This window comes from Solenopsis invicta, chromosome 9 (genome assembly GCF_016802725.1).
Source record: "Solenopsis invicta isolate M01_SB chromosome 9, UNIL_Sinv_3.0, whole genome shotgun sequence".
Lineage (NCBI taxonomy): Eukaryota > Metazoa > Arthropoda > Insecta > Hymenoptera > Formicidae > Solenopsis > Solenopsis invicta.
In genome coordinates this window covers 5,387,443-5,413,600 of record NC_052672.1, presented here as the reverse complement: position 1 = coordinate 5,413,600, position 26,158 = coordinate 5,387,443, and the positions used below count along the sequence as shown (strand labels likewise).

At 29.3% G+C, this 26,158-nt stretch overlaps 1 long non-coding RNA gene across 10 annotated transcripts in view; it reads right to left on the bottom strand.

Annotated features, from left to right (window-relative positions):
• Positions 1-20,907, bottom strand: part of LOC120358721 — a 42,239-nt gene extending 21,332 nt beyond the window's left edge. Inside the window, exons 1-4 of one of the 10 annotated variants that reach the window (XR_005575609.1) lie at positions 20,700-20,907; positions 18,532-18,720; positions 17,991-18,211; positions 15,197-16,868 (exon numbers count right to left, since the gene is read on the bottom strand). This is a non-coding gene — a long non-coding RNA (uncharacterized LOC120358721). The other 9 variants (XR_005575611.1, XR_005575606.1, XR_005575613.1 and 6 more) reach the window with 9 other exon arrangements.
• Positions 20,908-26,158: the final 5,251 nt, after the last annotated feature.

Sequence of the window (26,158 nt, the reverse complement as noted above, 5' to 3'; positions counted from 1 at the left end):
CAAAACAGTCAGACTGCAAAAAAAGCTTTTGTGACAACAAGATTCACATTATGGAAAAATGCATATTTATCTTTGCCTAAACATGAAAAAAGTGAACTTCATCGAGCAGCTAATGAGTTACTGCTAGGTTCGAAGTCTGTGAGTGTGGTTCAGCACATGTCAGTTGCGAATCAAAAAAACAATGATGGAAAATAGGATAGCATTGAAGAAAATTTTTTGTACTATCAGAGTTTTAGCTCTGCAAGGCTTGTCACTAAGAGGCAATGGCAGCAATGAACGTTCAAACTTCAATGAAATCCTTCAAGCAAGATCTGAGGATATATTAGAATTAAGGGCGTGGTTACATTGAAAAGGACACAAATGGACATCTCATGATATACAAAATGAAATTCTTGAACTCATGGCATCAAATATAAAGCAGCAGAATTTAAAAGAAATCAAAGCAGCTCATTTTTTCGCTCTTACACTTGATGAAACGTCGGATATTGCAAGATTGGAACAAGTTTCCATTTCCATCAGGATTGTATCTGACAATTTATCTATCAGAGAAATTTTTTGGGGATTTTATGATACTGAAAATACCAAATTTGAAACGATTTATGCTCTTGTTAAGCATGTATTTGCTGAGTGTGGATTGGACATGAAAAAATTACGTGGCCAATGCTACGATGGAGCATCTAATGTTTCGGGAAAAATATCAAGACTGCAAACTCGTATACGTAAGGAAGAGCCACGTGCTGTATTTGTACACTGCAACGCACACAGGCTAAACTTGGTTGTTCAGGATGCAATTGAAGATGTTACTACTGCCAGAAACTTTGTTGGAGTAATCAAAGACCTTATTACTTTTATTCGGGACTCGCCAAAACGTCTTGCCGAGTATAAGGGATTTCAGGAGGCTGTGTTAAAAGAAGATGATGAGGAGAATCTTGGAAAGGCTTTAACTATTGCTCCATATTGCCCAACTAGGTCTTTATTTGTATTTTAATGTACATATTGTTGCATTGTAATATGTGCGAATATGATTAATCACCTATTTACTGTTTAACAATTTTAGATGGTGTATGCGAGTTTTTTCGCTGAAAACGCTTCAGCAAAAAATAAATTACATGGCAGCTTTGCAATTCTTGGGTGCAATGAAAATGAACAGGGAAGTCGACAGCAGTATCTCATCAAAGCTGCAGGATTCTTAAAACACTTGGAGTCATTCGAATTTTATTTTCAACTCACAATGATCGTGGAAGTTTTTGAAAAAATTGAACTTCTCAACAAGGAACTACAAGAGTCAAATCTTTGCGCTCTCGACTCACACCGAAAAGTGGATGCTGTCATGATAAGTTTGGAAGGTATGCAAGATTCAAAGTTTGAATTAATTTGGAAAAAGTCTAAAGAAGGAGCTGAAGTAATTGGGCTCGAAGAACCCAAGTTGAAGCGCCCTCGAACAGTTTCTAAGCACATTGACCCAAACTTTAATACAGCTCATGCCTTCAAAACACCAAAAGAATACTATTCAAGGATGTACTACGAAGTGTTCGACAGAGTTTTGATGTCTTTAAAAGAATGTTTTGAAACGAGTACACTCTCACATCTCGATGAATTTGAAACCTTCTCTATTGGTGGAGATATAGACACGAAAAAAATTATCGATTTTTATGGTGATGACTTTGAAGAAGAGAAATTGCTCCGAGATCGTCAAATGTTTTTGGACATAATTCAACGAAAAATGTTCAACTGAGACATGTGAAAGATGTAGTAACATACTTCGAGAACAATGACTGGTGTGCTGCTCTCGTTCCAGAATATTTCAAGCTCATTCAGCTTCTCCTGACTGTACCAGGTTCCACTTGCACAAATGAACGAAGTTTTTCCAGTTTAAGACGACTGAAAAATTATCTACGTTCTACAATGTTGCAAGATCGTCTTAATAATATTGCAATTCTACATGTTCATTACGGCATGACAAAGAAGCTGGATTTAGATAAGTTGGTTGATGAATTTATCTTGAAGAATTCAAAACGTATTGCAACGTTTGCACTTTTGCATTAATTCGAAATATTAAGACCCGGTTACACCAACATCGCATAATATTTAAACTTTAGCTTAACTCACTCTTCATCTCTTTCTAAAGAGACAGTTAAAAAGAGATAAAGAGTAAGTTAAGCTAAGGTTAAATATTATGCGACGTTGGTGCAATCGGGCCTTAATATTTCGAATTAATGCAAAAATGCAAACGTTTAGAATTCTTCGAGATAAATTCATCAATCAACTCAGGGCCTCAATCTTTAAGTATTAACTAAACTTTATAGTGTTTATTTGAAACGTTACCTCAACTAAAGTTTATTTAAAACGTTATATATTTTTTGAAAATATATATACATATAATATATAATAATAATAATATATTAATGGATTAAATATATTCAAAAAGTTTGCACTCGCCTGCCTACCCCCCTTCCCCCTAGACCTCACCCTAGACCTCCCCCGCCACCATACGTGGGAATTTTCCGTCCCTACCATTTTCTACGACAGTTTAATCATTAATTATCAATACGATTTATGCCGATTTATGCCGATTGATAATGCGACATTATCAATGCGTACGTACCATCGTGCTAAAGTACGTACCATCGTTGCAACGCAGTTAGATGATTTGATGGTTAGTTGGTTAGATCCACAGGTAAGAATCAGTGACGTTCGCCGTTTGATGAGCAAGTCTACATTTCAAAAACAATCGAAAAAAATGAGTGACCAATCAAGATACAAAAATTTTAAGATTTTTTTACAAATAGAATTTTTAAAACCTTGGAGAGTAATATAAGAGGGTAATATAAAGATAACTTATCTCTTTTTCTTTTCACTTTAGATATCATTAGCCATTCAGTAGAACAACAAAGCTCTTGAAAAAGGAACTTATAAAGAAAATATGAATTACTTTAATCGATTAAGAAATACACGGTTAGGACCTCTGGCCAAGGTTCTTAACTCCCATCTAATCAAACGTGGTACTGTGGCTCGGTTGGAATCAGAAAGGCCAATAAGAACAAGAAGAAGATATCCAATTCAACAAGACGAAACAGGACAACGCAGAAAACAGTAAGTATCTATTATATAAAAAAGGATGTTACAAAAAATTCTGTTTTTTCTGCTGCATGTTTTTATCACTCAAAAATATTCCTAAGTACGTTATTACTATTTATATTCGAATACTCGATATACTCGAATGTACTCCGTTTTAATCACTCATTTTGAGTCAAATACACGTTTTACACTACTCCAACTAATCGTTCTAGCGGGCTAAAAACTATGAAAAATGCAAGGAAAAACGCGTAGTATCACAGTTATTTGCGAGAATGAACGATTGATTACTGATATTACGATCAAATGCTGTATTGCTAGTACGGTATACATCACATTTCGATGTTGAAAGTATAGAATATTTTTGAAAAGCAGAGAATATCTTAGAAAAATATGAATGGAATATCTTATAAAAACACGGAATATCTTATAAAAATGCTATAACAATAAGTTTGCACGAAGATGTTCGGAGACGACGTTCGGATGCGTTCGGCAGGCCGTATGCACAAGTACCTTCCTTTATGCCTGATACTTTTGCTATTAAGTACAGCATTTTTATAAAATGTTCTATATTTTTAATGAAAATGTGGCGTATTAAACCCTATTATCAGTATATATAATAGCGTTCTATCACGAATAACTGCGACGCAACGCTACAAATTTTCTCGAATTAAAAAGCAATTTTTTCTGTGTTCTTGTCATATGACATAATTTTAACCAGCACTATTGGATTTTTCACCTCGATAACTATAAGAATTCATTTTATTTTTCGTGAGCACAGAATAAACAGACCTTTTCATAACAATGTTCTCTTCTATATTTTATTTTTTAACTTTTTACCTGCAATTAATTTATCTGAATTCTTTTTTGCAGAATATCTAATTATTCAGAATTAAAATATATTTGCATTGAAAAAGAAAAGTATCAGAGTACTAAATTCAAGATGGGACCTTTAAACTTCAGAGAATTAATTATTATTCATGCTATTACAGTTTCTAGTGCTAGTATTATTGCTGGCATTATTTATTATTTTTAGCATTATTTATTATTATTTATTATTATTTTAGTATTATTCTGCACAATAGAACGTAAAAAGTATAAATCGAGAAACATATGAAATATTTTAAGCGACTCGTGCAATCAACTGCAATAGCATTATTACCCGTTTGTAAACTTATTGTGTAAGAAATCTGTAAAAAATATATATTAAAAATACTGACCTTGCACAATATTTCCATATATTTCAAGCTGACAACTGTACTTTTCTTGTTCGAATTTGGACATTGTATCGAAAATATGTACATGGCTATATCACAATACATATGCTGAGCGAAAAAATTAAACTTTTTGTAACTCTTTTACGGCAAAAATTTATTACTAAAAAATGTGACGCTGCGAAAATCTTGTATGAAATTTGTAATAAAAATTCGACAATAATATATGAATTAATAACATATTTTTTGGATACTATATTGTATAAAATAAACTGAATTATCAACAAATTTGTTTTGTAAAACGCATTATGATACTGAAATATATTTCTTAATGTTAAAAATTAATTCTTCTATTTCTTTTTCTTTCCCTGTCCTTGTAGTTAAGAATCAACACGATATATAGCGGTTCAATAAATGTTTAATAGAAGTTAATAGTATAAAATAAAAAAAGAAATAGTGTAATAAAATTAATAGACATTTAATTCAGCGAGAGGAAGGTTACCAAATCTCTTCAGAGAATTCAAATAAGAATTTTAGAATTATAGAAGAAAGTTTTTCACAACCTTTATGGAATTTAATAACTGACCATAAAATAAAAACTAATCAAGTTATATAACATAATATAACACAACCCTATACTTCTTTAAAAAATCAAAAGATAATAATTCTTTAATTTCCCAAGAAAATTTCCAAAAGTAAAAATATTTACAAAAGGTAATAAGCCAAAAATGTTTTATATCACAATTCCACCACAAATGTTTGAAGTAAAATTCAATCTTATGTAAAAAAAATTAAAATAACTCATAAAGGAAAACCAAACCATCGTCAAAAATTTTTGGTTTTATACAATTTTAATCTTAAGAAATAATGTATAAGTTAAAGCATAAATATAAAGCAGAACGAAAAAAAGAAACAACAAGGAATTTCAAAATGCATAATAGATGATATTTTGTTTGCCATAAGGAAAAGAAGTAAGCAGAATTCGACCAATTCCATATTCAGTCACGAACCTTGACTGATAGTGAATTTATGTTACATTTGAAAAAAAAATGTTAGCCATGCTGTATGAAAAAAAAACTATAAGAAAACTGTTTAAAAAATGTTTTAAAAATTACTGAAAACAATATAGAGAAACTATTAAAATATATTACAATACTGCGGTGTACTTATTATAACATTACATTAATACTACTGAAAATGTATTCGTGGTGTTGTACCAAAAAAGTGTCATTTTTTGTAGGATTTTCGTCGATAAATATTGAATACTTAAGTATAACGGAACTATTAATAAAATAATTAAGCAAAATTTATTTTTATTCTTTAATGAAAAACAAGAATAAAACTTTTGAAAGTTTTTAATATATAACAAATAGCTTCAAGGATTTGATTTGATATTTTTCTGAGGCATATTTCATTTTTTTCACAAACTACTGAATTCGCGCATACTCTAGGGTCTAGAGCACAATTGTCGTAAGTGACTAATTCTTTCATTTGTATATAAAAGAATTGTTTTATTTAAAAGAGTTAACAATTAACATATAGCACATAAATTATAAAAAAATTGATAAGTTTATAATTAATATATCCGTTGAAAATTCAAACTTTTATATATATTTTTGTAAGTGTCATATAACAATTTGTTATACATGTAATATATGTGAAATAATATTAAATCTTATGTAAATTTCACATAAATACTGTAATATGTATATAATAATATATTAATTTTCTTTTAACAGTAAATAGCAAGTAAACATGATTTGTGATTGTAGGTAAAAAGTAAGAAACATTTTTTAATACTGCATAAAAATAAGAAACGTTTACTTTAACAGCACATAAAAAATAAATAATATTTCTTATGACTATAAACAAAAAATAAAAAAAGATTTTTAATACTATAGTAAAAAATAAAAAGCGCTTCTTTCAATTGTCATTTTTTAATATCTATATTATTATCCTTTTTTTTAATTAGTTTAACAATAATTATATCAAGAAATATTATTTGTTATTGTCATCCTGTTTTCTCTTGCTTGTTTGAGGTACAATATTGTCATATTTTTGTCTGATTGCTGCTTTAAAAAACTTTATGTGTCTTTATTACACTCCAATATTGAAAACATGTGTGTTATAATAATAAATAATAAATATATTTAAGAAAATCTAAAAAATTTAACAATAATTAATTTCTTTTTGGGGGGGAGAAGGTTAATATTAATTATAATATTAATAATACGTGATATTACTTAATCTTGTTTAATGTAGAGCTGTGTTATGACTAAAAAATAATTCGACGTGCAGTTTATTGAATCTGAGTAAAGTATATAAAATCACACAAACAATACACGCACGAAGACCTAGCTGTGACCGTATAAGGCGTTCTTGTCTAAATTGTGTTGTTTCTGTAACGATCAAATATTTCTCTACAATAAATAATTTGTTATTCAAATTAATATGTATATCATTTTTTATAATCTTGAATATAAGAGTATAATGGACACGTAACATTAAATTTATGATCTGCAAATTATTTGTGATGTACATTTTTAATAAATATATTTTTTTATATTTATGTAATACAAAAACCTCACAATTCTAAACACTGTAAATTAATAAAAAATTTTTAATTATAACATGTTTATCACGTTTACGTAATATCTCAGATAGCAAATTTTCCGCATATTGCTATCAATTTGATGAAAATGCGTTGCTAAGTTGTCATCTTTTTTGAGAAAAGCAGCTTCCGATTCTGCTTAAGATATTATCATCAACGCATGCTGCGTATGCAATTTTATAACAAGTTACTGAAAATTTTATATTGATAAATTTTGTACATTATTGCTCTTCAGTTGCCTGGGAAACAGTTTTCTTCCTGTTGCCTTTAAATTGTCCTGTACCAAGGGATTAGCATCTTCATTATAGCAATGTGATTGCAACCAAAGGAAAATTTGTAGTAGTAAATATTTTTCTTTATGTGTTAGAAATGCTTTGCTATCTGGGATAGTATATAAAATGGCGGCAGTAGAATGAAATGGCCGAGTAAAGCCGTAACATCCAGCAAAGGTTTGAGAGATAGTCTTTAGCGTCTCCCTTCCAATTGTCTAATTGATCTGTGATTGGTTAAAAGTATCTTCCCGACTCTTTCTAAAGAAGTACATTCTCGTCTCTTTCTATTGAAAGAGACGAGAATGTACTTCTTTACTTTCTCTCTTACCCCGCATCTGTCTCTTTCCTTCCTATTAGACTTAGCATTCTAGTATAGATTATAGTTCATTGGACGAACTACCGTTTTTAATTCCTGCATCCGGGCCTATCCATTGGTCTATTTCCTTATGCATGTGTACGTGTTGATAGACCAATCAATTTCCTCATTACACATATGATTATGTAACTATGTAAGTTTGTATGGATAATTTCTAAGGCTCCTATGAATGAGCTTATAGTGTAAGAAGCAAGGTAAAACATTTTCGATGCGGCGCACTCGTTTAATCTTTGAACCAATCAGCGCGCAACCCATTTTGTAAGAAAAGCAGTATGGGCACCCATCCACGTCGTCTGTCACTAGCGTTATAGGATACGGTAATTAAACGTGTGACGCGTTAAGAGTTAAACGCCTATATACATTACGTAGTATGCAACAAAAAATTGTCTTATATTTACGTCAAGCGTCGTTATATACTTTAATAGTGCATAAATCTCTCGTTTACTCTCTTTTTTTAAAATAAGCGCCTGCAAAATTGGTTGTCTTCTGATTGGTTCAAAACTGCCACCATTATGCGCAATGCTTTTACTTATTTTTTACACCACTATGGATGCTGAACACCGATTTTATGATGACTCACGTAATGACTCATTTTAGCTTTATCACAGCTTTTATTCTTTTCACCCTCGACATCATTCCGCGTTAGACGTTCCGTAGGACAACAATACTTCCGAAAAGAGAGCTTTTAAAAATAACATAAGCTGCTATATTCCGATAGAAGACGAAACAAGACAATACGAGATGCCGTAAGTATCTATTATGTAAAAAAGGATTTTAAATAAAACAATTCATTTCTTATAGTTTCTAAGGTGAGAAATCTGATGGTGTTAGTTAAAATTACGTCACATAACGGAAATAACATATGGAAAATTGCCGAGGGGGAATTCACAACCCAAAATTTTGTACACCAATGCCGATTTTTGGCATTGCTGTAAAACACTGCCGACATTTTTGTACACTGCCGACAATGCTTATTGTTAGTCAATGCCTACAATGCCGTCAATCCTATATTAAAATTAAGGCAATGCCATGCAATTATGAACACTACCGCGTGCCCATTATCATACGCCAATGCCTGCACAAGAATTCTAAAGCTTTCCCGAAGTATTCTACACAATTATACAAAAAACTTCCAAAAATTTTATTTACGAACTGTATCTATACATTTTAATGTAATTGCACATTATTATGTGCTGTCTTATGCATATAACCTCAAACAATGGAACACTAAAAATAATAATAAAAATAATCAAAATAATGCCCTTGATATTGTATTTGTTTGTCATCAAAATAAATTTTAAACATTCTTCTTTAAAAATCTTATACATTTTACTGTAATTGCACATTATTATGTGATGTCTTATGCATAGGTATACCTAACTTCAAACAATAGAATACTAAAAATAACAATGTCTGTTAAGTTAGCACCCCCACCACAAAAAATCGAAACGCCACTTATGCCAAAATTAAGTGCTTTTTATGTGCTAATTATGTACCCTATTTGAAATTTTTGTGCTCGAGCGGTTTAGCAGGAAAATGAGATTGAAGGTGGGGGTGCCAGCTTAACGTTAAGCCAGCACCAACTCATATAAATAATTAATAAAATAAAAAAATAAATACACTAGAATTAAGTGCTTTTTATGTGCTTTCCAACGATATATAAATAAATGTTCGTACTCAATCTCTTCGACCAGAAAATCGTCCCGAAAGTACGAATACACATTAACGGTACAAGAGTAAAGTACCAGAAAGAAAGCAATTCTGAAACTGATTATAGGCTTAAAATATTCTCCTATTTATGTGCTTTCGAAATATGCAAGACCAGATTTTTGTGCTCAACCACGTGATCGAAAAACCGACCCTGAAGTGAGCACCCCACCGTTCAGGTACAAGAGTAAACTACCAGAAAGAAAGCAATTATGAAATTGATTATAGGCTTAAAATATTCTTTTATTTATGTGCTTTCGGAATATGCAAGAAAAAATTTTTGTGCTCAACCCCATGATCGAAAAACCGACTCTGAAGTGAGCTCACCACTCCCCAACCACTGACGACAATGCCGTCAATATAGGTCACTGCTTACTTTTTTCGGCAGTCCACTGCCGAAATTTTGTACACCAATGCCGGCTGTGAATTTCCCCTCGAAAATTGCATTTAAATCGTAAACTTTTACAAAAATAATTTACCGTTTTTACACCTCATATAAACGAAGGTAGCCCAAAAAGTAATGATGCACATTTTTTTTTCTCAAAAACTATTTAATCCACAAAAATGAAATTTACACGTATGAAAGAATGATGTTTTATTTACTTACTCTATTTTTCCACATAATCTCCTTCAAGTTCTACTATCTTTCTTCAGTGATTCATTCAAGGGCATGTTTGCCCTGACGGTACTAGTTCTCATTCTGGTTATGGAGCCAGGTTTTCACTACGCTAATCACCTCTTCATATTTCGTTTTCAACATATTTTCCACGAACGCTATCCTTAAATTTAGTGGTCCGAACAAGTGGAAATCTGAGGGAACTAGATCAGTGAAAACCTGACTCCATAACCAAAGCGAGAACTGATACCGATAGGGCTTACACGCCCTGTTGAATCGCTGAAGGACTGCAGTAGAACTTGAAGAAGATTATGTAGAAAAATAGAATAAATAAAATATCCTTCTTTTATATGTGTAAACATTATTTTTGTAGAATAAATAGTTTTTAAGAAAAAAAATGTAAGACATTACTTTTTAAATAATCCTCGTATGTACCATGGTTGTGATATCACAGTTATTCGCGAGAACAAGCGACTGATCACTGATGTAACGATCAACTGCTGGAACGTATTGCTAGAACAGTGTGATACATCACGTTTTGATATTAAAAATATGGAATATCTTATAAAAATGCTATATCTATCAGACGCAATAAGGTCGAACAAACATGCTCCAGATAGCCCCACCTAGAGAATCGGCGAGTTGTGCGTATCTTCCTTTATGCCGTTTGCTATCAATCGAATCAAATATATAATTTTTATAAAATGTTCTGTATTTTTAATGAAATCGTGCTGTATTAAACTTTATTATCAATACATATAGCGTAGCGTTCTATCGCAAAGGATTGCGACGCCACAAATTTTTTTTAATTAAAAGCAATTTTCTCTGTGCTCCCATCATATGACGTAATTTTAATGAGCACCATCAAATTCCTCACCTCAATAACTATAAGAATTTGTTTTATTTTCCGTAAACACAGAAAAGACAGATCTTTTCATAACACTGTTCTTTTCCATATTTTATTTATTAATAGTAGTTTTTTTTCTGCAACTCATTTATCTGTATTCTTCTTTACAGGTCTCACTATTCGAAGAAGAATATTCGCATTTTGGCAAGGAGATTTGCATCCAATTTATATAATTATTGGGATATTGAAATCAGCATGGGACCAATATCCTTCGAGGAATTAATTATTATTATTGCTATATTTATTATTATTTGTTTTATTATTGTTATGCATAATAGAACGTAAGATATTATAATAAAAGATTATAATAAAGATATTATAATAAAAGATATTAGAATAAAAGATATTAATCGAAAAGCATATGAAGTTTAAATGACTCGTGCAATCAACTGCAATAGCATCATTGACTGTTTATGATCTTTTTGTATAAGAAACCTATAAAAATAATACATAACAGAAATTTTGTAATATTGGTATTACGTAATATTTTCTTATATTTCACGCCGACAACTATATTTTTTTTAGTCAAATTCGAACATTGTGACAAGAATGTATATATTTGACTACATCAGAGTATACATGCTGTGAGCGAAAGAATTAAACATTTTGTAACTCTTTTACGGCAAAACTTTATTATTAAAACATGTGATACCGCAAAAATTTTGTGTAAAAGTTGTAATAAATTTTTGATCATGGAATGTAAATTAGGATAAAGGTTGCCGAAATTGCACCACTTTTGGCATAAAGACTTATAACTAAGGAATTATGAGGAATATTTTTAATTATATTTAAATTATATTTAAATTATATTTTTAATTTTTTTACGTCATAATGAAGTGCAACATTTCTCTTTTCATATTTATTTTATTCAGAATTTTATGTATTGTCATAAATTTTTAATTGACGGTTTTTAAGGCTCCTGACTCCTCAGCCGAGAACTCCGCATTGACGGTAGCGACATTTCGTCGCGGACAAAATTAGAACTAATACACGTGAAACGTGACAGATTGACGATGAAATGTTATCGTGCATGTCATTTTGTTATTACGTGTTTCATTGTGAAAATATGACTTGTCTCGTATTTACCAAATTCGTAAAAATGGACCGCGAGTAAAGTTTCTTTGAATTTTATACATAAAAGTACATTTTTCACTCCTTTTAATAGCTATCCGTGTGTTTTCCTGTCTGAATAGACGTCACTTTACGTGCTTTTTACAACTATTTACTCACTGCTAGGCGAAAAAAGGATAATCGTGACCGATATTTAGAAGTGTTTTAAAGTCATCTGCTTAGTCTGTTTTATCCAAATTGGCTTTATTTACAAATGGCATGTCGGACAAAATTACGTGTCATTTCACGCAATTTCTCGCTTCTGACGTCACGACTTCAATATGGCCGCGGCGAGTACTCAGGAGCCTTAAGAAGCTTTCAAATAGTGCGATTTAGGCAAGTGGCCTCCTAAATCACATCATAGATTAATATTACTCTTCCTGGGGTAAAACGACACTTTTTTTGCTGGATTCTTTCTTCTCGAGCAAAACTGCGTTAGATAAGCATAATTTTATTAATGTTGGACATAAATACCGTAAACTAAATATAATTTCAGTGAATGTCATCATTTCGATAATTTTTCAATAATATTGTAATAACATTGTTACATTATGGCAATATTGTTACAATGCATGTTTGTATGATTACTGTATTTGATTTTATATATATATATATAATATACGATCAAAGTAATAGTGCGATTTAGGAAACTAATTGTAAGACATGGTGCAATTTAAGAGACTAAAGCATTTTGTAAAACTTTATTTATTTAATTTACAAGTAAGAGTACAAAGTTATTTGAACTTTGCTAATTTAATTTTAATAATATTGTGATCATTACAAATTATCGAAATTTCGATTATTTATTTTACCTTTTTTGCAATCAAGCTACGAAATGTATTGAAAAATAGCAACAAAGTTACTATTTTTCTAAAAATATTAATTACAAAATTTTATTGTTCTTAATGTGTTGAGTTCAATAAAGGATAATGATAGATAAAGGATAACTTTATGTAGTTCTCAAATAATCCTGCAAAGAGTGTACAAGTACTGTAGTTGAATTTATACGCAAGATGGTGCGATTTAGGCGCCGGTGCGATATCGGCATCTTACCCTATATGTGAGATGTGGTTACAAAATATGATAGAGCTCTATATTATAAGAGTGGCACAATTCTTTTATGTGAGCAATGCCGACTATTGCGTACTTTTATTAGTTGTATTTTCTTTTCAATCGTCATTATGGAGACCTAATAGGTCTCTCGTCTAATGAGAGTTCATTGATTCTAATAATTACCACACCGCTTTTCAATATTGGAAAAATTACCAACATTAGGTCCAAAATGTAAGTTCTTGCGCTACTCTTATAAAATAGAGCTCTAAAATATGATCATCCGTCATGTGCATCTTCTTTTCGATTTTACAATTATATTATAAACGTTGTATAATGTTTATTAGAAGCAAACGAATTATTTTAAAGCTTTGTTTAAAAAATTTTTTAAGCTAAAAGATTATTAGAAAGATTATTTTTTAGTAAAATATATTTTATGAAATGTTTGTAATACCTTATTTTGTGGCATTTATTTGTGCATAAAATCTACGAAAGATCATTAATTTATGTTTTTCTATAAATAAAAGTGCCTTTCAAGACATTAGTTGTTAAGTTGTCTACGATCCCTCTGCTATTTCATAAGCACATCCTTTTTTCCCTTCTTCTGTAAATTGTAAATTATTTGTTCTATATGGCCAACGAACTTCTACCTATAGAATGACAGCTAGAACTCTATGGCTAATAAACTAGTGTTGATTAGAATTGTGTCGCGTTAATATTTATAAGTCAAAAAACAAAATGATATTATACAGTTTCTTCTTTCTTTTACACACACACACACACACACACACACACACACACACACACACACACACACATCCGCAAAAAAAAAACAGGCCACCAAATTTTATCACAATTTTTTTATATTTTCAACTAGCGGTAACTCAATAAAAAAGTATCAGATTAAAATGAAACAAAGCTTAAATTAAAACGTAAACATTTCCCTTGATAGCCAAGAAAATCAAAATTTAATTACGAATAATTTTCACCAAATGTTTTCACAATATTAAAAAAAAAAAATTTTTTTCTCTTTTTCAATGCCTGTCTTCAATGTCTGTCATTTTGTGAAAATTGTTCGTAATTAAATTTTGATTTTCTTGGCTATCAAACAAAATGTTTACACTTTAATTTGAACCCTGTTTTATCTCAATCCGATGCTTTTTTATTAAGTTACCATTATTTAAAAATATTAAAAAATTGTGATAAAATTTGATGACCCGTTTTTTTACGGATAAGTGTATATATGTGTGTGCGTGAGTGCTTTTGTGTGTGTGTGTGTGTGTGTGTGTGTGTGTGTGTGTGTGTGTGTGTGTGTGTGTGTGTGTGTGTGTGTGTGTGTGTGTGTGTGTGTACAATTTTAGATATATACATACGTATACACAAAATATAAAGAAGAGTGGGATAAGTCAGACCGTGTTTCAAATAGAAGCTTTTTAATTTAAATGAATGCAATTACACAGATTTGCCATTTATAATGTAAAGTCCTTATAAGACATCGAACATGTAACAACAATGAACATTTGACAGTTCTCTGTCATAACATTCATAAACCCGAATATTTATGTATTTTCAATCATCGTGCGAATATTTAAAAAAAATAGAAAATTCATGTAAATTATTGTTTAAAAATATTAAAATTTGGAAAGGTAATTGATTTAAGGTAATTAAAGAGTATAGAATTAAAAATATTTTGTGATTACTTTTGTTGTAAATGTAAAATGTATCTTAAAATTTGTTTCAAAGTTTGAAAGGACTCGTGTCCAAATCGAACTTTTAGAGTATAACTGTCTCAGTAACCGCCGCTTTAAGCACATCGTGGCAGTCGACTTATTTTGTAATATTTTGTAGTATATAATCAACATTTTTTTTTATTATTATTCAAATAATAATTTTAATATATACAAAATAAAATCAAAATGCTTAAAAATTGAATAATAAATTAAATATAATAAAAGAAATAAAAAAATATCCTATTAAATCTATTACTGCCAGTCAATATCCTGAATACTGTTCCCCGATTATTGCCGTATATACCTAATATTGCCTCCCTATTTACTGTCGGGTACTGTGTACATGCCATTCATTTACTGCCATCTTTACAAAAACCATTTTGCAGATATATAAATCCTAGCAATAATAAATTTTTGAAAACGTTATATATAATTTGTTATATTTTTTATGATAAACTAGCATCAGGAACTTTCCACCCCCTTCTAGTCAGAACTTATGTTATGACGTATTGGAAATAATTGACTGACCTTACTCTTAAGCCACCACTGTAAGAACGTCGGATCACACGATGTTATACAATTCTTCCCGTTTCTTTTTCAGAAAATCAAACAACCTTCTCCTACTCCTCTCGTAATTTGGTTAGATTGAAGAGCACAAAGGTTGCTTATACACTACTGTCATTTCTTAAATCGAAGTTGGTAGTAATTGACACGATATATTCATGTATATAACGAAATTCATTTACTGTCGACAGTAATGCATGCAAGTTCATTATATCACTTCTTAAATGACTGTCGAGGATGCACTGAAGAATATCAGCCTTAAGGAACGTCTAGATCTGGACTAAAGGAGGGGAATACTGATAACAGCCACACTGTTCAACAACAATGAATATCAAGAAACCTAAACCATAACCGGAAGAAATCTGACTCTTATTGTTAGGCATTTGATGCCAAGATGACGCTCAAATGATCATACATCTATTCATTGCTTTAAGATGAATTATTAATTATTTATTAATACTAATTGAATTTTGTGTAGTTTAATATATTAACTGTATTTATTATCATTATTTTTTGTGTTTTCTTTCTTTCTCTTGTGTGCTCCATTTTCGAATTATGTTTATATACATATATATATATGTGTGTGTGTATGCGTTCATGTTTATTTACATTTTTTTACAACTGCTTAAGTTATTTGTAATTGCATTAAATCTAATCCTACTATGTAAAATATGTATAACAATAGTTAATAAAAAGATAAAAAGCAATAGTAACAATAATTAAATTTCGCGTGTAATATGTAACCGATTGATTCCATTTCTTTTTTTGATTGACATTTATATGAATTTTTAACCATTTTAAATGCGTAGTTAATTTTGAACAAGTAAGCTACTATGTTTTAAAACTTTGCGTAGTCAATGTTCTGTCTGAATGTAATACCAAATTGAATCCACTTTTATCTACACTATATATAATATATTCTCTAGTCCAAAAAGATTTATATAAGATTTTAAGGTAGATATGAATTCCTGACGAACTGTTTGTCAAGAATTCATATCTACCGTAAAATCTCATATAAATCTTTTTAAACTAGAGAATATATATAATGCAGACGAAAGTAAATTCAATTTGGAGTTACATTCAGGCAGAACATTAACGACGCAAGGTGTTAAAACAGTAGAAAGCATAGTTTAATCACAATTGGCAACTATGCACAGTTATGCAATTATGCCCATAATTTTTGCAAGCGGACAATTGAAATCACCTCTCTATGTGGTATTGAAAGAAGCGAGTGGAAGTTTCGGACCATGTGTAGCTAGAAGAAATTTTGTTTAGACCCGCAAACGTTTTCGTTGCAGCATCAATACGATGTTTCTGGTGTAAGTAGTATTTTTGTATGCAGCATTTTTTGGAAGAATATCATAATTGCGAACATTTCGTCATATAGAACACTTCGAGAGGTTCCTTTGCGACTTATTGTCAAAAAACAAAATGGTATTCCACAATCCTCCTTTTCTCTATCGTTAATTTCTCTAAAGTCAATCTAACAATAATTATATCAAAAAGGTTATTCATCGTTAGTGTCTTTCTGCTTTCTCTTGTCTGCTCGAGGTACAGCGTTGTTACATTTTTTTTTAACTGCTGCTTCAAACAACTTTGTGTGCTTTATCACACTCGATTATTGAAAACATGTGTCCTGTAATAATAAAAAGTAATTATTTTCATACAAATTTTAAAAATTTGATAATAAATAATTAATTTGTATATCATTTTTCTATGATGTTGATCATAACAATATGACACGTAAAAGGATGTTCTGGCTATACAATCTCAGACAAAAGTTAAATACTTAAATTTGAAATGAATGAAATTCTATGCTTTTGTAACTTAAGACGTGCACCATATGTGCTCGTATCATATATAGGACTTAAATAATGACAGTTAACATAATATTTGGCACCACAAATGAATATATTTGTATATTTTGCAATTTTTGCGATCATCGGCAAAGAGCTTTTGGATATAAATTTTATCTGAAATTAACTGTAAGAAATGAAAGAACTAGACGCATACTAATAACGTTTAATGTATATCAGATATTGAATAGTGCTTAAAAATCCATAAGATACTTAAAAAATATCATTAACATAATATTTGCGAGTACCCGAAGCGTGGTTATGTAGCTCATTCGGAATTTTGCTTCGTTTTTTCATTGATATCTTAATAACAAGTTAACAAATCGACATAAACTTTTTTTAAAAATATTGCTCAGTATTTTATTTACTCAGAAACAATGTTTCAAAATATTCTGAATGTTGCGTCTTTATAATTTCGTTGACATAAGTGGACATAAATGTATTGCTATCACAAGAATACATGCAAAATTTAAAGTTGAATAACTCGTGAACCAGTTAGAGGATCGACTTCAGATTTTAAACATGTGTTCAGATAACAAATAAAAACAATTTATAAAATTATCAAAGTATTGTCAATGTTAGAACGTTACCGCTAGTGCATCCTTAAATTTATAAACTGCAAATTATTTATGTTGTACATTTTTATAAATACATTTTATTATATTTATGTGAGAGACAAAAACTTCACAATTATAATAAATACTATAAATTGGTGCAAAATTTTGAATTATAACATGTTTATTACGTATTTTTATGTAATAAAGTATACAAATAAAATCAAAAGATTAAAAATTGTTGAAATATGAGATTTTTACGTTTGAATACTGCTTTATTAAGAAATTTATTATCAAATTAAAGTACATGAACAATTTTATAAATGTTTTCAATTATAATACTTTTACCTTCAATAGCTTCAAGACGTTTTTGATTTAAACATGCTGTAAGTATTACGTTTGTTCCTTTCATGGTATTGCCAATTTTCCCAGGCAAACTAGATGACGCTAACGCTTCTTTAAAAAATCTACCAATAGTAAATCGCATGTATATTGCGAAATATTTCTATTATAATTTCTAAAGAGAACAGTACAAGAACTTCTGTCCTACCGAAATCAACCATTTTGTCCTATGAATAAAAAAAAATAAATTATTTTTTTTTAATAAATAAATTATTTTTGTAAACAAAAATGTCTATAACAAATATTTGAAAATTATGTCCATTGCATTATTAGAATGTTCTTTATTTAATGTGATTTCTATTGTATTATTTCTAACTACATTTTTAGTTTTCTATAAATATGTTTCAAAGTAAATCATATAATCTAATCTTAAATAAATTAATTTCTGTATGAACATAAAAGTGGCCTAACTTTATATACATTCACATGTATAGTGATTCATATATATAACGGTGATAAAACGAGTAACTTTTTTTTATAAACTTACCTAAAATATTAAATAGGATTATCCATATTTCTATATCGTTTTTATCATATAGATATTGTTTTTAATAAGATTTCCAGTTTCATAGAGAATTTTTTTTTGGAAATTTCCAAGCGGTCATCCATCCAAGTCTTAAGCACTACCAACGATGCTTGACTTCTGTAACTTTTGCAAACTGATACCTGTGATGATCTGTGAACAGCGTACGTATGTATTACTGATATGTTAATTTTATATATAAAATATTGAAAAGATAAAACATATAATTAGAGCGTATTATTTATATAAATCTATATATCATGTTTTTGCATTGATTTTTACAATGCATGCAGAATAGCATCTGTAATAACTTTTTTATTATTCATTTAAATAATATAAGAACACAATCGGAAAGAAAAAATCAATATAAAAAATCAATAAAAAAAAATAAAAAAAAACAATTAAATTATGTATGAAAAATTTTATTAATTTATTTTAAATTGGTCTTCTAAATAATCAATATAAAATAAATGTTAAATAAAGATTTTTTTAAATTGTTATTTTAAAAAAATGATTTATATGAAATAAATAATAATTAATGCTGAATTTAATGTTAAAAATAAATATTTCTTCTAAACTTTATTTTGAATAACCAATTAACTTAAAGTTAATATTAAATAAACGTTAAATGCATATTTCCTTTAAATTATTAACGCCCGGTTGTTCCACTTTTTAGTAAGTAAGTTTAATTAGATAAACCTATGCGGATACATAAGTTTACCTAACAGTTAAATTTAATTGATACTTACCAAAAGGTGCCGGGCCTATCACAAATAAATAACTAATGTAAAATATTTGATTAATATGTAATAAACATTATTTTTACAGTAATGCTGTACAATGTATAAGTAATGAATAATAAACGTTTATTATTTACATTAAAAAAACGTTTATATAAAATTGTTTGCTTGGGGAAAAAGCTTGTATACTCCATAACACAACAGATAAATATTATTGAAATAAAAGAGATAATACACATGTTAAGTAAAAAAATCTACAAAAACTCAATAAATTTACTAAAAAAGTACATTTTTTTTGTAAAGTCTCATCGATTTTTATCAATTCATAAATAGCGCCAAATCTAAGAAAATAATCGAGTTATCAAACGTCAGGAGGGCAGCTGAAGGAAAGTAGAATAAAATTACAAAATACATGCAAGTCTTTTCGAATCAGCTTAGTCCATTCCATCTCTATGCGAGAGTTTAATCATTAATTATCAAACACTATATATTTTATTGCTGGCGCTTGCGCATTCAAAAACAATCGAAGAAAATGTGTTGTAACTTTTTAGCTCACGACTGTACACGTCTTCCACTTTTTCCCAGGCAACCAATACAATTCTTCATCTTTTGTCCTTTAGTGTTGACTCTGTCGAATTTATAGTAAATCACGTCCCATTAGTGTCATTATATAAAAATAATACGCATATGTTATAAAACAATTAAAATAAGAATTATAATTCTTGATTGTTTTGTAATTGGAGCGGGTTCGAAAATTCGGAATAGGGTAATAAATGACCAATCAAGATAAAAAAATCCTAAGATTTCCAGACAAATCGAATTTTTGAAACCCTGGAGAGTAATATAAGAGCAATAAAATAAGCTCCACGTCAGTCAGATCCAAAATTTGTTTTAAAGAAATATTTAGCAAAGAGTCCTTATTTGCACCAAATTAGACACAAATTGGTAAAGCCAGACTAAAGTCTACTCTATTATGTGTCTTCATCATAACTTGTCCGGGTCAATCAAATTTCTATTTGGGCATAGCCAATCAAATTTCTACTTGTGATGCAATGACTTAGCTGTTTTTCTTTTCACTTTAGATCAGACATCATTAACCATTCAGTAGAACAGCAAAGCTTTTGAAAAAGGGACTTATAAAGAAAATATGAATTTCTTTGCTCGATTAAGAAATACACAGTTAGGACCTATGGCCAAGGTTTTTAATTTTTGTCATTTAATCAAACGTAGTATTGTAGCTCGGTTGAAGCGAGAAATCCAAAGCCCAAGAGGAAGAAGAAGAAGAACAAGACAATGCAAAAAACGGTAAGTATCATAAAGAAGGATGTTACAAAAAATTTAGCTTTTTCTGCCACACGTTTTTATCATTCAAAAATATTTATAAGTACGCACTTTATTACTATTTTGATATACTCGAATGCACCCCGTTTCAATCACTTATTTTTTTGGATAAATTCCTGTTTGCGACCTAAAAATAAGGTACTCATACTCATTTTGAGTCATACACATATTGTACACTACTCCAAATAACCGTTCTCGCGAGCTAAAAACTATGAAATATTATTGCAAGGAAAAATGCGTGGTATCACAGTTATTCGAGAGAACATGCGATTGATATAACAATCAACTGCTGTAACGTATTGCTAGTACAGGGTATGATACATCACGTTTTGATATGAAAAATATGGAATATCTTATCAAAGTGATATGTTATCAAGAATATCAGACGCAAGAAGGGTCGTGTGTTTGAATGAACATGTTCGATATGTTCTTTCCCCTTAATGAATTGGCGAGCCGTGCGTATCTTCTTTTATGCCATTTGCTATCAATCAAATATATTATTTTTATAAAATGTTCTGTATTTTTAATGAAATCGTGTCGTATCAAACTCTATTATTGATATATGTAACATAGCGTTCTATCGCGAATGACTGTGACGCCACAAATTTTCTCGAATTAAAAAGCAATTCTATGTTTTCGTCATACGACATAATTTTAACCAGCACCATCGGATTCAATAATTATAAGAATTTGTTTTATTTTTCATGAGCACAGAAAAACAGACTTTTTTATAACAATGTTCTCTTTTATATTTTATTTTTTAAACTATTTTCCTGCAACTAATTTATTTGAATTTTTCTTTGCAGAATGTCCAACTATTCAGAATTAAAGTATGTTTGCATTTTGGAAAAAAGTGTATCGAATTCATAAGTATCAGGATGTTGAAATCAACACGGAACCTATATCATTCAAGGAATTACTTATTATTATTATTATTATTCATGCCATTATAGTTTCTGTTGCTAGTATCATTATTTATTATTTTTAGTATTATTATTGTAGTAGATAGGAAGTCGAAAAGATAGTAAAGAGATTTTTATTTAATTAATTGGTGGAAGACACGTTTATTCGGGCGTTTATTTCTTAACGTTTTTGCACGAGATTAAAGACCGTTGTTATAGTAAGATGCGCTTGCATAAAAAGACAATCGGACGACGCGCGAATAATGAAGTACACTCAATGAATTTAATTCTGTCCCTGGGAAAATTTTTCAAACTGAGAAGATGCTATCTTTTTACATATTTACAATTCATGATTAATGTGATGACCAATAAACGATTCTAGTCGTTTCATTAATCATGAACTGCGAGTATATAGAAAGATAGCGACTTTTCAGATTGAAAAATTTCCCCATGAACAGAATTAAATTCATTGGGTATACGCTCAATATTAGAGGAAAAGAGAATATTATGGCTACTGTCGACAATATGGCTATCCCTATTATCTCCGTTATTAGATAATGTATTTTAACAATTGCTTATGAAGTTATTCGTTTAGCAGCTCGCTGTCTTTTAGTGATGTTAATATGCGAATACATAATAACTGACAATTGTTATAAGGCATTTTTACTTTTCAGCATTTCTAAACTTTTTCAAGGTACACTTTTAACTTTTATTTAATTAATTGGTGGACATTACACATAATTCTTTATTATTTTTAAACTTGAATGTATAATCACACGAATGTACATACACTCGAGTGTTATTTTGTTATTTAATTTTTTATTTGGTTATACATATTTTGAGTTATACAAAATTAAAACAATAACATGGAATTTTATTAATATGGTTTTTTAACTTTTATATTGAAATATTTCTTCGATAAATCGATTGTCATTCTAGAGTGCAGTGTCTAAAAACATTAGAGACATCATTTTATGCTTATTATTTAATGTTAAACAAGGACAATATTTCTAATAAAGTTTTTAATGGATCATTAGTAATGGTATTTCTAAAGTTTCTGAACGTAGAAAAATTTTAAATTAGGAAAATCCCAAACTACGGAAAATTAAAATATATAATTTTATAACAAGATACTGTGTTTCTTTTCAAGTAAACTAATTTTTTAAATTATTTTTATAGATAGCTTATCACGTTTTTTCTTTTACCGATGTGCAGTGCATTAGATTTTTATAAATTATGTCCAAAATAATTAACATTTTATTACTTTAAGTTTAGAATTTATTAAACAACACTTTGATAAATGTAATCGTTCAAGTTTTAATAGAAAATATTAATTATAGGCAAAATTATTTAGTAAAATGAAAATGGTTGCTGTATTACCTTCTTCTCCTCTAATGAATCGCCAATTGCATGTGATTAAAATCTTATGCTACATTATTTATTATTTTTAGTAATATTATTTATTATTGTTTCGTTATTGTTTTACAATGAAACGTAAAAAGTATTAATCGAGAAATATATGAAACATTGTGAGCGATTTGTGCAGTCAACTGCAATAGCATTATTGCCCGTTTATGAACTTATTGTGTAAAACATCTCTAAAAACATATAATGAAAATATTGACATACACAATATTTCCATATTCGTTCAACAACCGTAACAACTATTATTATTTACGTTTTATTCCTTTAATTTACATTGTGCTCTTCACATGAATTAACCATGATAGGATTCTACACCGCGTTGATAAATAATTGCGATTAATTATAATTAATGCTTTTATTTTCTTAAGTATGCAGAGTTCAAAGATTACAGCTTTTGCATAGGATCAAAGGATACCACAGATTTTTAATAGACCGAAGTCAATATTGAAAATCACTCATTAGGATTTCAAACTAATCCAGTATTAACATGCGAAATTTATACAGAAGAGATCTTTGTATTTAATTTATCAGGAACTGATAATTCTATTTATATCTAACAATAATATCTAATAATAGTAGTATAATACACACACTCCTAATGAGAATAAATATAATCCTATAAAAAGACGATTTAGAGATGTTTATCTCTTGTATTACTTAATATAAACTTAGAGGCACAAAATATAAATTAAGGACTCTTAGGCCAATATTTATAATCAATTCTTATTTCAAAGCTGTTAGCAATGGCCTCGAAGAATACAATTTTGTAATAAGTTAATGTTATCTTAAAACAATACTTGAAACGGACTTAAATATAAGAATCACTGTGAATAATAATTTTAAAGTTTAAAGTTTTGTTTAAAAAATTTTTTAAGCCAAACAATTATTAAAATAGTTTTTTTTTGTAAAATATATTTTATGAAATGTTTGTAATACCTTATTTTGTGGCATTTATTTGTGTATAAAATCTACGAAAAGTCATTAATTTATCTTTTTCTATAAATAAAAGTGCTTTTCAGAACACTAATTGTTAGTTGTTTACGACCTCGCTGCTATTCCACAAACGTATTCTTTTTTCCCCTCTCAAAATTTCAAATTCATTGTTTCAAAGTTTGAAAGGACTCCACTCGTGTCCACTCGGACTTTTAGGGTATAGTAACTGTCCCAGTAACTGCCACTTTAAGCACGTCGTGGCAGTTGACATGTTTATTTTGTAATATTTTGTAGTACCAACATTCTTTTTTATTATTATTCAAGTAACAACTATAATATACTACTGTGTCCAAAAAGTAAGGTGACATTTATTTCGAAAATTCTTTATTTATTCTTGCAAATCAATTTCGTCCCCATCTCTTCTATCGACTCGAAACGGTGATTCGTGATTTTTTAACCAAAAACTCGACTAATATCGTTCCACAACCACCGTATTCACCTGATTTGGCTCCATGCGACTTCTGGCTATGGGGACACCGTTTCGAGTCGATAGAAGAGATTCAAGCCGCTGCGAAGAAGGAGCTAAAGGCCATTCCTGAAATCGATTATTACAACTGTTTTGAAGATTGGAAAATCCGTTGGAATAAGTGTATTATATCAGGGGGGGATTACTTTGAAGGGGACGAAATTGATTTGCAAGAATAAATAAAGAATTTTCGAAATAAATGCAATGTCACCTTACTTTTTGGACACAGTAGTATACAAAATAAAAGCAACAAACTCGAAAATTGAATAATAAATTAAATATAATGAAAGAAATAAAGAATATCCTATTAAACCTATTATTGCCAGTCAATATTCTAAATGTTCCCCGATTATTGCCGTATGTACCTATATTGCCTCCCTATTTACTGTCAGTGTATATGTCATTCATTTGCCATCTCTACAAAAACCATTCTGCGGGTATATAAATCCTAGATTTGCATTAACAAATTTTTGAAAACATCATATATGATTTATTACATTTTTTTAAGATAAATTAGCGTCGGAAAGACGCTTCTACTTCCCCTCTTATTGATAACGGCTACACTTTTCCACAACAATGAATATCAAGAAATCTAAACAACAGCCGGAAGAAATCTAATGCTTATTGTTAGACATTTGATGCACCAAAATGACGCTCAAGTGAACACACATCCATTCATTACTTAAGCAGTTGTAAAAAAATGTAGATGTGTTCTCATCTTCATCATATAACTGTAAAATAATTTTCGAAAGCGATTAAAAGCACATTAAACTTCCAAGCTTCGGAATGATTTATACAATTTTTGTCTGCGATGATTTGTCACCGAGTTTCAATGTCGGTTAGAAATACAGGTTAACATTTAAAGTCGTGTAGTTTGGTAAAAAAAAATTGTACAAAAATTTTAAAAAAAGCTTTTTGTCGGTAAAACTATGTACTTTCTTGTAAGTTTTAAATTTTTTGAGAAAAAATTTTTTATCAAGCTGCAAAGTGTGGAATGCACGAATTTTTAAGAAACAAAATAACTTGATTTTTTTAAGACATAAAACTACAAAGATAAAAGATTTTCAAAAAACGGTCTCAAGCATGTTAAAAAAAGATATACAAATGTGCTTTGATTTTTTTTAAACTTACTATATATTTGTTTTTATAATTTTATAGTTTTATACAATTTTTCATATAAACAATGCAATAAATGATTTAACATTTAACATTTTTTTTAAATTTAATTTTAGTCTTTTTTTCTCTCTTTTTGAAAAAAGGCAAGTAAAGAATATATCGAATGTATCGAAATTATTTTTGTTGCTTTTCCGTGATGCCGATTGGTTCTTTCGCTGCACTAATTTTATAAGCGGCTGTTGCGGAGATCGTGTATTTTGACTTTATGTATTGAAGAGTTAATAGTGTAATATTAAATTTATATAAAATTATGTAACATCAGAAGTTTTGTAGCGCACGCATAGAGCACGTTTGTCTCGTCTGGTATTATAAAAAAATAATGTGAAAGAATAACGACATTACTTGTACATACTCCCCGAAAAAAAATTTTTATACATAATTATATATAATTATGATATAATTATATATAATTATATATAAAATATGTGTAATTATACATATTTTACATATTATTATATATAAATTATATTTATATATAATTATGTAATTGTAAAGATTTTTTTTCACTGAGTTAAGCAACACTGAAGCAAAAATGGTTCCTTTTTTCA